This window comes from Otolemur garnettii, unplaced genomic scaffold, assembly GCF_000181295.1.
Source record: "Otolemur garnettii isolate 467f Iridium unplaced genomic scaffold, OtoGar3 scaffold00140, whole genome shotgun sequence".
Taxonomy (NCBI): Eukaryota; Metazoa; Chordata; class Mammalia; order Primates; family Galagidae; genus Otolemur; species Otolemur garnettii.
Window position 1 is genome coordinate 5,176,604 of NW_003852535.1, and position 8,679 is coordinate 5,185,282.

The window sequence follows — 8,679 nt, forward strand, 5'->3', positions numbered from 1 at the left end:
AGTAGTTTTGATTTGCATTTCTCTGATGATTAAGGATGCTGAGCATTTTTTCATATATCTGTAGGTCGTACGCCGATCTTCTTTAGAGAAATTTCTCTTCAAGTTCCTTGCCCACCCTGAGATGGGATCACTCATTTTCTTTTTGCTAACACATTTAAGTTCTCTATGGATTCTGGTTATTAAACCTTTGTCGGAGACATCACCTGTGAAAATCTTCTCCCATTCTGAGGGCTGTCTGCTTGCCTTACTTACTGTGTTCTTGGTTGTGCAGAAGCTCTTTAGTTTGATCAGGTCCCAACAGTGTATTTTTGAAGTTGCTACAAAAGAATATGGAATGCTTCACGAATTTGTGTGTCATCCTTATGCAGGGGCCATGCTAATCTTCTCTGTATCATTCCAAATTTAGTATATGTGCTGCCAAAGTGAGCACGAAATCTCTGATCTTTAAAAGTTGGCTGCGAATTAGTTTTTTTTCCTGAGAAACACGGTATGGGTCACACCTTAAATAACTGCGGGATGATTCAGCTGGCCTAGAGGTGGGATTAGCAATGGGGATGGAAAGTGTTAGGTCACGCTTGGTGACTAACAAGGGACTGAGGTTATCCTAACCACATCAATTTTCTTTCCATTTGTAAAGAAAGACCCCTAGGGTCAGATAAACTGAAGGAACTCAAGAGAACTGTACTTGAGGAGCACCTGTTGTGATTCCCCTAGGCCTGGGAAACATTGTTGTTGTTTTTTTTAATGGCAAGCCAAACAGATAAAGGATATATAATTCTTTTTTAATTGTCTTCTGCATCAAAGAAGACAGAAAAGGACCATCCAGAGTTTCTGCTCAGCCTGAGATGATCAGGGTGAGCTCCTTAAACTGGCATTATTCCAGCCCAAGTAAAGTAAATGGAATTTTCATGGCTCCTCTGGGACTCACAGGGCCTTAGTGTTATCATGTGAGATCTGCGTTCAGTTCAGGCCCCTCTAAGTTAGAACCATGTGGAGGCTGATCTGATTCCTGGGCTTGGGTGGTAGTTGGGGTTGTAACATCTTACTCCTCATTTTTGCACATTCATAATTCAGCTTTACCACTATGGAGGGGAATGGACAGCATCTACACACATGCTTCACTTTTTTTTTTTTTTGACACAGAGCCTCAAGCTGTCCCCCTGGGTAGAGTGGCATGGCATCACAGCTCACAGCAACCTCCAACTCCTGGTCTGAAGTGAGTCTCTTGCCTCTGCCTCCCAAGTAGCTGGGACCACAGGTGCTTGCCACAAAGTTTGGCTATTTTTGGTGCAGCTGTCATCGTTGTTTGGTAGGCCCGAGGCTGGATTCCAACACTTCAGCCCAGGTGTATGCAGCTGCCAACTTAGCCGCTTGAGCCACAGGCGCCGAGCCCATGTACTTGTACTTTAGCTTAGGAATTCTACTTCTAGGAATTTACCTCATACCAAAAAGTTGTATGCACAAACAATTCAGTGTACCATTATGTGTAGTGGCAAAAGATTAGAAAAATAGCAGAGATGTCCACCAATACGAGTTTTGCTTAAGCTACAGTGCAGAGAGTGGTTCAAATGAAGTTTAACGCAAATGGGAAAAGAAATGAAAGCGGTGTCAGCTCCAAGGAATATTCTTTGATTCAAAAAAAGGGCCAGAGACAGTGGCTCTGTAATGCCGCACTCTGGGAGGCCCAGGAGGGTGAATTGCTTGAGATCAGGAATTCGAGACCAACTGGAGCAAGAGCTAGACCCGTCTCTAAAAATAACCAGGTGCTGTGGCAGTGCCTATAGTGCCAGCTTCTTGGGAGACAGAGGCCAGAGGATCGCTCGAGCCCTAGAATTTGAGGTTGCTGTGACTTATGATGCCACGGAACTCTACCAAGAGTGACAAAGTGGTGAGACTCTGTCTCAAAACAAACAAAAAAAGAGTATCATAACTATATGTCCACACATTTTAAAAAAGGTTCTTATCTTGTAGAGATGTGCAATAAAATATTTGTAGAGAAATGGTAAGATGTCTGCCTTAAAATACTACAAAAATTAGAAAACAGTATAAATTATGAAGATGAAAGTACAGATGAAACAAAGATTTGTGGAACGGTGTAATTCTTGATGCCAAGTGAGAGAATATGGGGTCCATGATACTACTCACTTTTTATGTTTCATTCTGTTTATAATAAGTTGTAAAGTGTGGTAGTAAAACTTAAAAAAAAGAATAAGTTGAAAACTTTCATTTCAAAATTTCTGTCTTTAGTGGTGTCTGCAGGGGTCCACGGAAGGCAGATTAGGGTGGGCCCGACCTGGTCACGGTGCTCCGAGCGTCCCCTTCCCACTGCCCTTGCTCTGGATGTGGAGAAACTGGGACCTGGTGCCCCTAACTCTCCCACCACCCTCAGTGTCGCTTGACCACCCAACCTGTGCTTTTCAGGAGCTCGGTCAGGCTTGGAAGCAGAAGTGATGAGACATGCGTTAGGAACAACCAGTTGGGGATCTCTGATCCTGGCTTCTTCTTTAGTGTCATCTGCAGGGAAGGGACAGGGGCCTGGGTAGGGAGGGAGCCAAGCCCGGAAACAGTGGGGATGTTTTGAGAGGAAAGCAGGAAGGATTTGTAACTAAATGACAGAGAGGAGGGCAGCTGGTGCAGGACCTGAGAGGGTCTGGGATGGGAAAGGAGCCCTGGGAAGTGAGCCAGAGGGTCTGCAGAGTGGAACAGGATGTCAGAAGAGGGTTTCTCTGGCAGTGGGATGTGTGCAGGGGGCCAATTTAAAGCCCAGTTTGAACAGAAAACAGCTGGCTGTGGGGAGGAGCGAGCTAGGACTGCTGCGGCACCTATCGGTGGTCCAGCCCCTCTCACATCATCCAGTAAACTGATGCTGGAGGCTCTATCCTTCTTGTGGGGATTTCTGCTCCAGTCATGGAGGTGATAGGTAGTGCTCACTGCTTGTGAGCCATGGGAGAGAGGGACCGCCTCATCCAGTGGCCCTGTGACTGATTACTTTCTGGTGCTGGCATCATCTGAAGCTGGACAGCAAAAGAACAGACCATCCCAAACATCTCTAACACAAAGATATTATCTAATTCATCTAACTCTTCTTGGCATGGGTTACATAAATTAGAATGCTTTTGTTGTTGTTCACTCCTTTAGGAAACGTGTTGAAACTCACCAACATAATGAACGTTCTGTTGGAGAATTCACAGCTTCCCAGTTGGTAGTATATGTCTTGAAGCAATGAAATCTCATCCCATTGAATCCAAGTGGTGGAATGTTCCACTGGGCAGGAGCACAGAGGTCCTCTAGTGCCGGGATGGTAGGGACATGGCATCTTCCCTGTCCATTCAAGTCCAAGGCAGACATCACCAGTGAATCACAACATTGCTGACCACTAGATGTGGCCCCCTCTCTATCCCACAGCCATGTATTCCCCTAATCTACATTGGCATTCAGTCTGAACTATTGCACTTGTTGGACAAGTGCAATCTCCTGGAGATGGGAAACTGAAAGCTCAGGTAACAACTTCCCAAAAGGATAGCAGGTAAGTTAGTGCAGGGCTTGGCTTATGGCTTCTGGTTCTCAGGCAATTCTCTTCCCGCCTGGCACAGGCTTGGGGAGCTTGGGGAGCTCGAGGAGGAAAAGTCAGAGAATGCATCATTGCTTTCACTGCTGCCTGCTTCTATGGGTAACTCCCAGAGACCTGAAATTTTTTTCCCCTTCCTCCTGAAGCCCAGCTCAACTGCTGTCACCAGACTTGCCATCTCATGGCAGCAGGAAGGCAACATTGGAAGCTAGCCCTGCCAGGTGCCAGGCACAGAGGGGGCAGTCCCAGCTGGAGGGGCCCCAGGAAGCAGGAGGCAGTGTTACCGCCTGGTAAAGACTTGTGCCCAGCTTGGCGGCCCTACAGCCTTTCTTCTGAGTTCATATAATACTGACTCTCATAAGTGAGTGTGGCACTGATTCATACTTAGAGTAGTGAGCATTTTCTGGTCAGACTTTGACAGTTGAAACCATTACCTTATTTCTTCTTTAGGGGATACTTGGTTGAGTTTGGAGGCTGAGAAAGGGCTGGATTCAATACCCAAAAAAGACTTTGGAGGTTTGAAGGTTTTGATGGAGGATGAACCACTTTGCGGGGACTTTTTTGTATGGATCTGGATGGAGAGAAAGAGCGGACCAAGGCAGACCCAGTGGGAATTGCTGGGCATGGTCTGATCCCACCTGACTGGGCCTTGAGTTCCAGCTGCCAGACCTCATGGGCAGGTGCAAGTGCTGGTGCTTATGGCCACCTTCCAAGAAGAAATGGAGGAACCAGACACTGGCAAGGGATAGGCCACCTCCAGGGGCCTCATGATCCCACTGGGGGAGATTAGGCAAGAGCACTGAAGCATTGACTTTCCTTCTGGTCCCATGGGTGTGCTGAGGATTCTCCCTGGGAGGACAAGCAAAACAAAAAGGCCAGAGTCAATGGTGGTGGCAGTTTCACTGTGGATGACCAGTGCACCCCCAGGAGCCAGTGCTGCTGGTGATAATTGGCTTGTCCATATGGCCCTGTGCCCAGGAGCAAACTTGGCTCTGTTGACTCCCCTGGTTTCCTGCCTCAGACAGCACATAGCCCCATGCTCGCCATTCTAGGGGGTTGATGTCTTTTGGCTGATAACTTGTTCTGAGTCAATGAATCAAGTGTTAGATAAGGTCATGTTGTGGTAGCCTGTGGCCTACATGTCCCCTGGTTGATGATGGTGCATCCAAGTGTGGAAGGAAGACTGTGTTAGGCCTAGTGGGCCTAGGCTAAGACAGAAAGTTGTCAGGCCTAGGCTACAATAGATATATACCAGTTAACTCCTGGCAAATTTCCAGACTGCAAGCTTTCAAAAAAATGAAAGAAGTCTATTTCACCCCCAAGATAAATGAAAAAGTACTAATTGAATTCTTGCTTCTAGTTCACTCCCAGTTTCCTTCTTGACTAACTCCCTGGGAAATGAACTGGGAGGCACCAACTGTCACTGGACTGACCTTTAAAAAATTCGAGGTGGGTAAAGTACTAAAGCTAAGATGTATGGGGAGAAAATATGAAAGGAAAGATGTATGACATATGACTAACTAACAGCAAAATTCTGCTTCAGTACAACGCTTGCTTGCTACACTACCCAGATGCACCTGGACAGCCTGTGTGCCAACCAGGATGCAGACCAGGCCTTAAAAACCTGACCCCTTAAGCACTTGGGGCTGATCTCATAACCCCCAAGTTGGGATACTGACGCAGTCCCTGGCCATCTCCTCAATAAAGAGACTCTCATGCAAATTCAACTTGTCTGGTTATGTGGTCTCTGGGGAACTCCTGGGCACAACACCTGGAGATGGAAAAGCAGTCACTTCTTGAGCTTGGTTACCTGGGGCCTTTGAAGTTGCTATTCCCCTACCTAGAATGTTCTTCTCCCAGCTCTTCTTCGCATGGCCAGCTTCTCCCCAACACTCAGCTGCCACCTCAATGTCTTCTCCTTGGTTGGGCCTTTCCTGACCACTCTGGTCTCCCAGCCACAGAGCCTGACTCATTGGCAGGGTTCTGTAGACACCTGTTGAGTGCATTCCACACAGGCTTCTCATGGGTACTCTGCGAGACTGAAAGTGAGCCTAATTGACATTTGAGGAAACCGAAGCTTGGGAAACTAAGTAACTCTCTCAAAGATTTATGGCAAGTAAATGACAGAGTCAAGATTTGAACCCAGGTCTGTCTGACTGCAACCTCCATGCTCTTGACAACTCTTTTGCTCCTGAGTTCTGGGCTTGGGAGATCAGGAAACAAGGCAGCGGATAAAGAGGAGAGGAAGGCTTTAGAACATATTCATTCCTTCTATGAACACTTCTTGTGGACTAACCAAGCTAAGTCCATAAAGCCTGGTAGGCAGGGCCATGGAGGACAGTGTACAGATCATGGGTCAATACAAGTATCATTTCACTTAACACATTCAGCTAATATGGGTTATCTAAGAACAAAACTCACTTAAGGTCTCCCAACAGATGTGGATGTCCTTTGAATGCAAAAGACATTTGTACATTATTTGCTATCATTGCTCTCTGCATATGCTCTCACTAAAGCCACAGGATTGAGAAACACAGCTTGCCGAGTTAAACAATCTACCTTATGCACTACCACGTCTCTGCACGTGCTTTCCTCTTCTAGTTCCTACTAGCCATTCATGCCTCTGCACCACCATCAATCCCACACAAGGTTCCAAAAGTTCAAACAGCCTTCTGGTTTCATATAACAGCCCTGTGTTCATAATGTTGATACAACTCCACAAAATGAAGAGTAGAGGATGAAAATTCATCAAAGATGAAGCCTGTGGGCTACTCGTGTCTATAACTTTCTTTCTTTCTTTTTTTTTTGTTGTAGGGATCATGGCAAAACTCACCTCTTTTCCCTTGGTTGGTTCACTGAAAGATCAACTCACAATTAAGGCAGATTAATAAAAGAAAGGTTTAAGGGCAGGGGCTAACATCCAGTCTGTGATCCCCTGCTGAGCCATGGCCCCATGGAGCTGCAGCCACTTGGAAAGGTTCACTCTTTCTCAGTCTAACAAAGCCCTGAGTGGGCAAGTGTTGGCACTGAAGTAGAAACAGTTTAGAAAAACAGGCTGACAGCAAGAGTTTGCAGAACTCCTGCAATGGGGCTGCCCTATGTTGCCTCGAATGGATGGTTAGGAAGGCTTCCTAGTGGAGGTGGCAACTGAGTCCCAGGAAATGAAAGAACTTTATGAAGTGAGCATAGGAACAGAAAGGTTAGTCAAAGAGGGCAGTGCTGGCATCATAGTGGTTTAACAAAGTGTATAGCACCTGTCTATATTAGATTGCAAGGACCATGAGCTTACCCGACACATTACATGAGTCAGAATGGGCAGTCAGCGTGTGCTACAGTAACAAGCAACCCCCACTTTAAAAATAATGAGGTTTTGGAACATGATCAAGATGGTGGCTGATTAACAAGTTCCTTGCAACTGGGCTCAGTGAGACTGGGGAGAGAAGACTCCAGGCATCTCTGGCTGGTAAGATCTGCCCAGAAACATCCCTTTGGGGACACAGGGAGTCAGTGAGAGACTTCTGGACCCCATGAGGAAGACAAAAGCAGTGGAGAACTGGCAAGTGGTTGCATGTGTTTGTTCGGTCTAATCCTTCAGGCAGCTGTAAGTACAGTAGCAGTGAGATTGCAAACTGGAAAGGCCTTACCTATGAGCTGCTTTATTTTTTTTTGGAGTTGGCACTCAGTTGAACTACCTTGGGAGATCTTGGGCAAGAGTGTGGAGGAGTTCAAGGATTGTCTAGGGCCCCAGACTGAGCCTCTGAGCCTGATGGAGCTAATATTGTTTGGCAGCGGGCCGTGTGGAGCCATTGTGGGAGAAGTGCCCTGGCAAGCGCTGCCCTCAGGGTCACAGAGCAAAGATCAAGTGGGAGACCTTGGGTGAGTAATCTAGTGATTGAGCAACCTAAAGGCAGGGACTGAGATGGCTTACAGCCTTGGTCCTCAGGGGCACAGAGTGAGACTGGTTTTGGCACACTGGGTAAGTGGACAGCCACTTCAGGAGTGATCCCAGCCACAAGTGTTTTCCTGGGAAAGCTTCTGCTTAGCCAAGGTTTGCAGTCTAAGGTGCCTTTTAAGCAGGCTGAGAGATTTAGGCTCTCTACCCTGTGGGGCTTGAGAAATCAGCACAGGCCTCTAGTCTCCATCTCATGTAGCTATATCAGCATTAACATCTCATACCCCAGAAGATCACCTGTTGCCCAAATAATATTCAGCAAGAGTTATTTACTGCTTTATTTTTGTTTTGTTTTTGTAATTTCAACATTTTCCCTCTAGATTTGTCTTTCTTTTCTTTTTTCATTTTTCTAGTTTAAGTATAATTTTCCATTGTTGCATTCTTTAACAATTAGAACTTCCTTTTTGATACTGTTTCCTCCCCTATTATTTGTTTTTTCCCCCCATTTTATCCCATAAAGTATTATGTTTGCTTGTTTTGGTTGGATTTATAGCATTTTTGTCTGTCATTTCTACTTGGTGGCTGTGCCCTAACAGGCTAGCAATGAGCTGCTGACCTCAAGGGAACCACCCAACCTGGCACCCCGAGAGGTTGGGGGTTTTTAAGGTTGGGTCAAAATACGCTACTGTACACCTATATTGCTCCTATCTGCCTTTTTCTGTGCCTCTCTTCTTTTCATCAATATTCCCTTTTACTCACCCCCCTCCTTCTCTTTTTAAAAATCTTTCTTCCCTTCTTGCTCTTAAATCTTCTCATCCTTTTGCTCCTGTACCAAAAAGACTCATTGAAACCCTAGGCCAGAGGCATGGTAACTCAAAGAGCAAGAGGAAGTGAAAGGAAAATTAGGGCAAGGAAACAGATCAAAGAAAACACTCATGAGGAGGAATCAGTTCAAAAATTCTGGCCACATGAAATACCAGTCCTGAGCAAGGCCCCCAAGGGATCGTGAGGGAGCTACTGCAGAGGATTCCACCTAAAAAGAAATGTTAGAAATGACAGAAAGGGATTTAGAATACAGATGATGGAAGGAAACTTCTGATAAAGTGGAAAATAACCAAAAAGACATCCAAAAACAGAATCAAGTAGAGATGAATGATATGAAGAATATAGAAAGGATATAGCAGAGCTGAAGGAACTGAAGCAGTCAATTAGAGAACTT

At 45.8% G+C, this 8,679-nt stretch overlaps 1 non-coding gene across 1 annotated transcript; it reads right to left on the reverse strand.

Annotated features, from left to right (window-relative positions):
• Positions 1 to 323: 323 nt before the first annotated feature.
• LOC111728122 lies at positions 324 to 430 on the reverse strand. The gene has a single exon (XR_002775513.1). It is a non-coding gene; the product is annotated as a U6 spliceosomal RNA (small nuclear RNA).
• Positions 431 to 8,679: the final 8,249 nt, after the last annotated feature.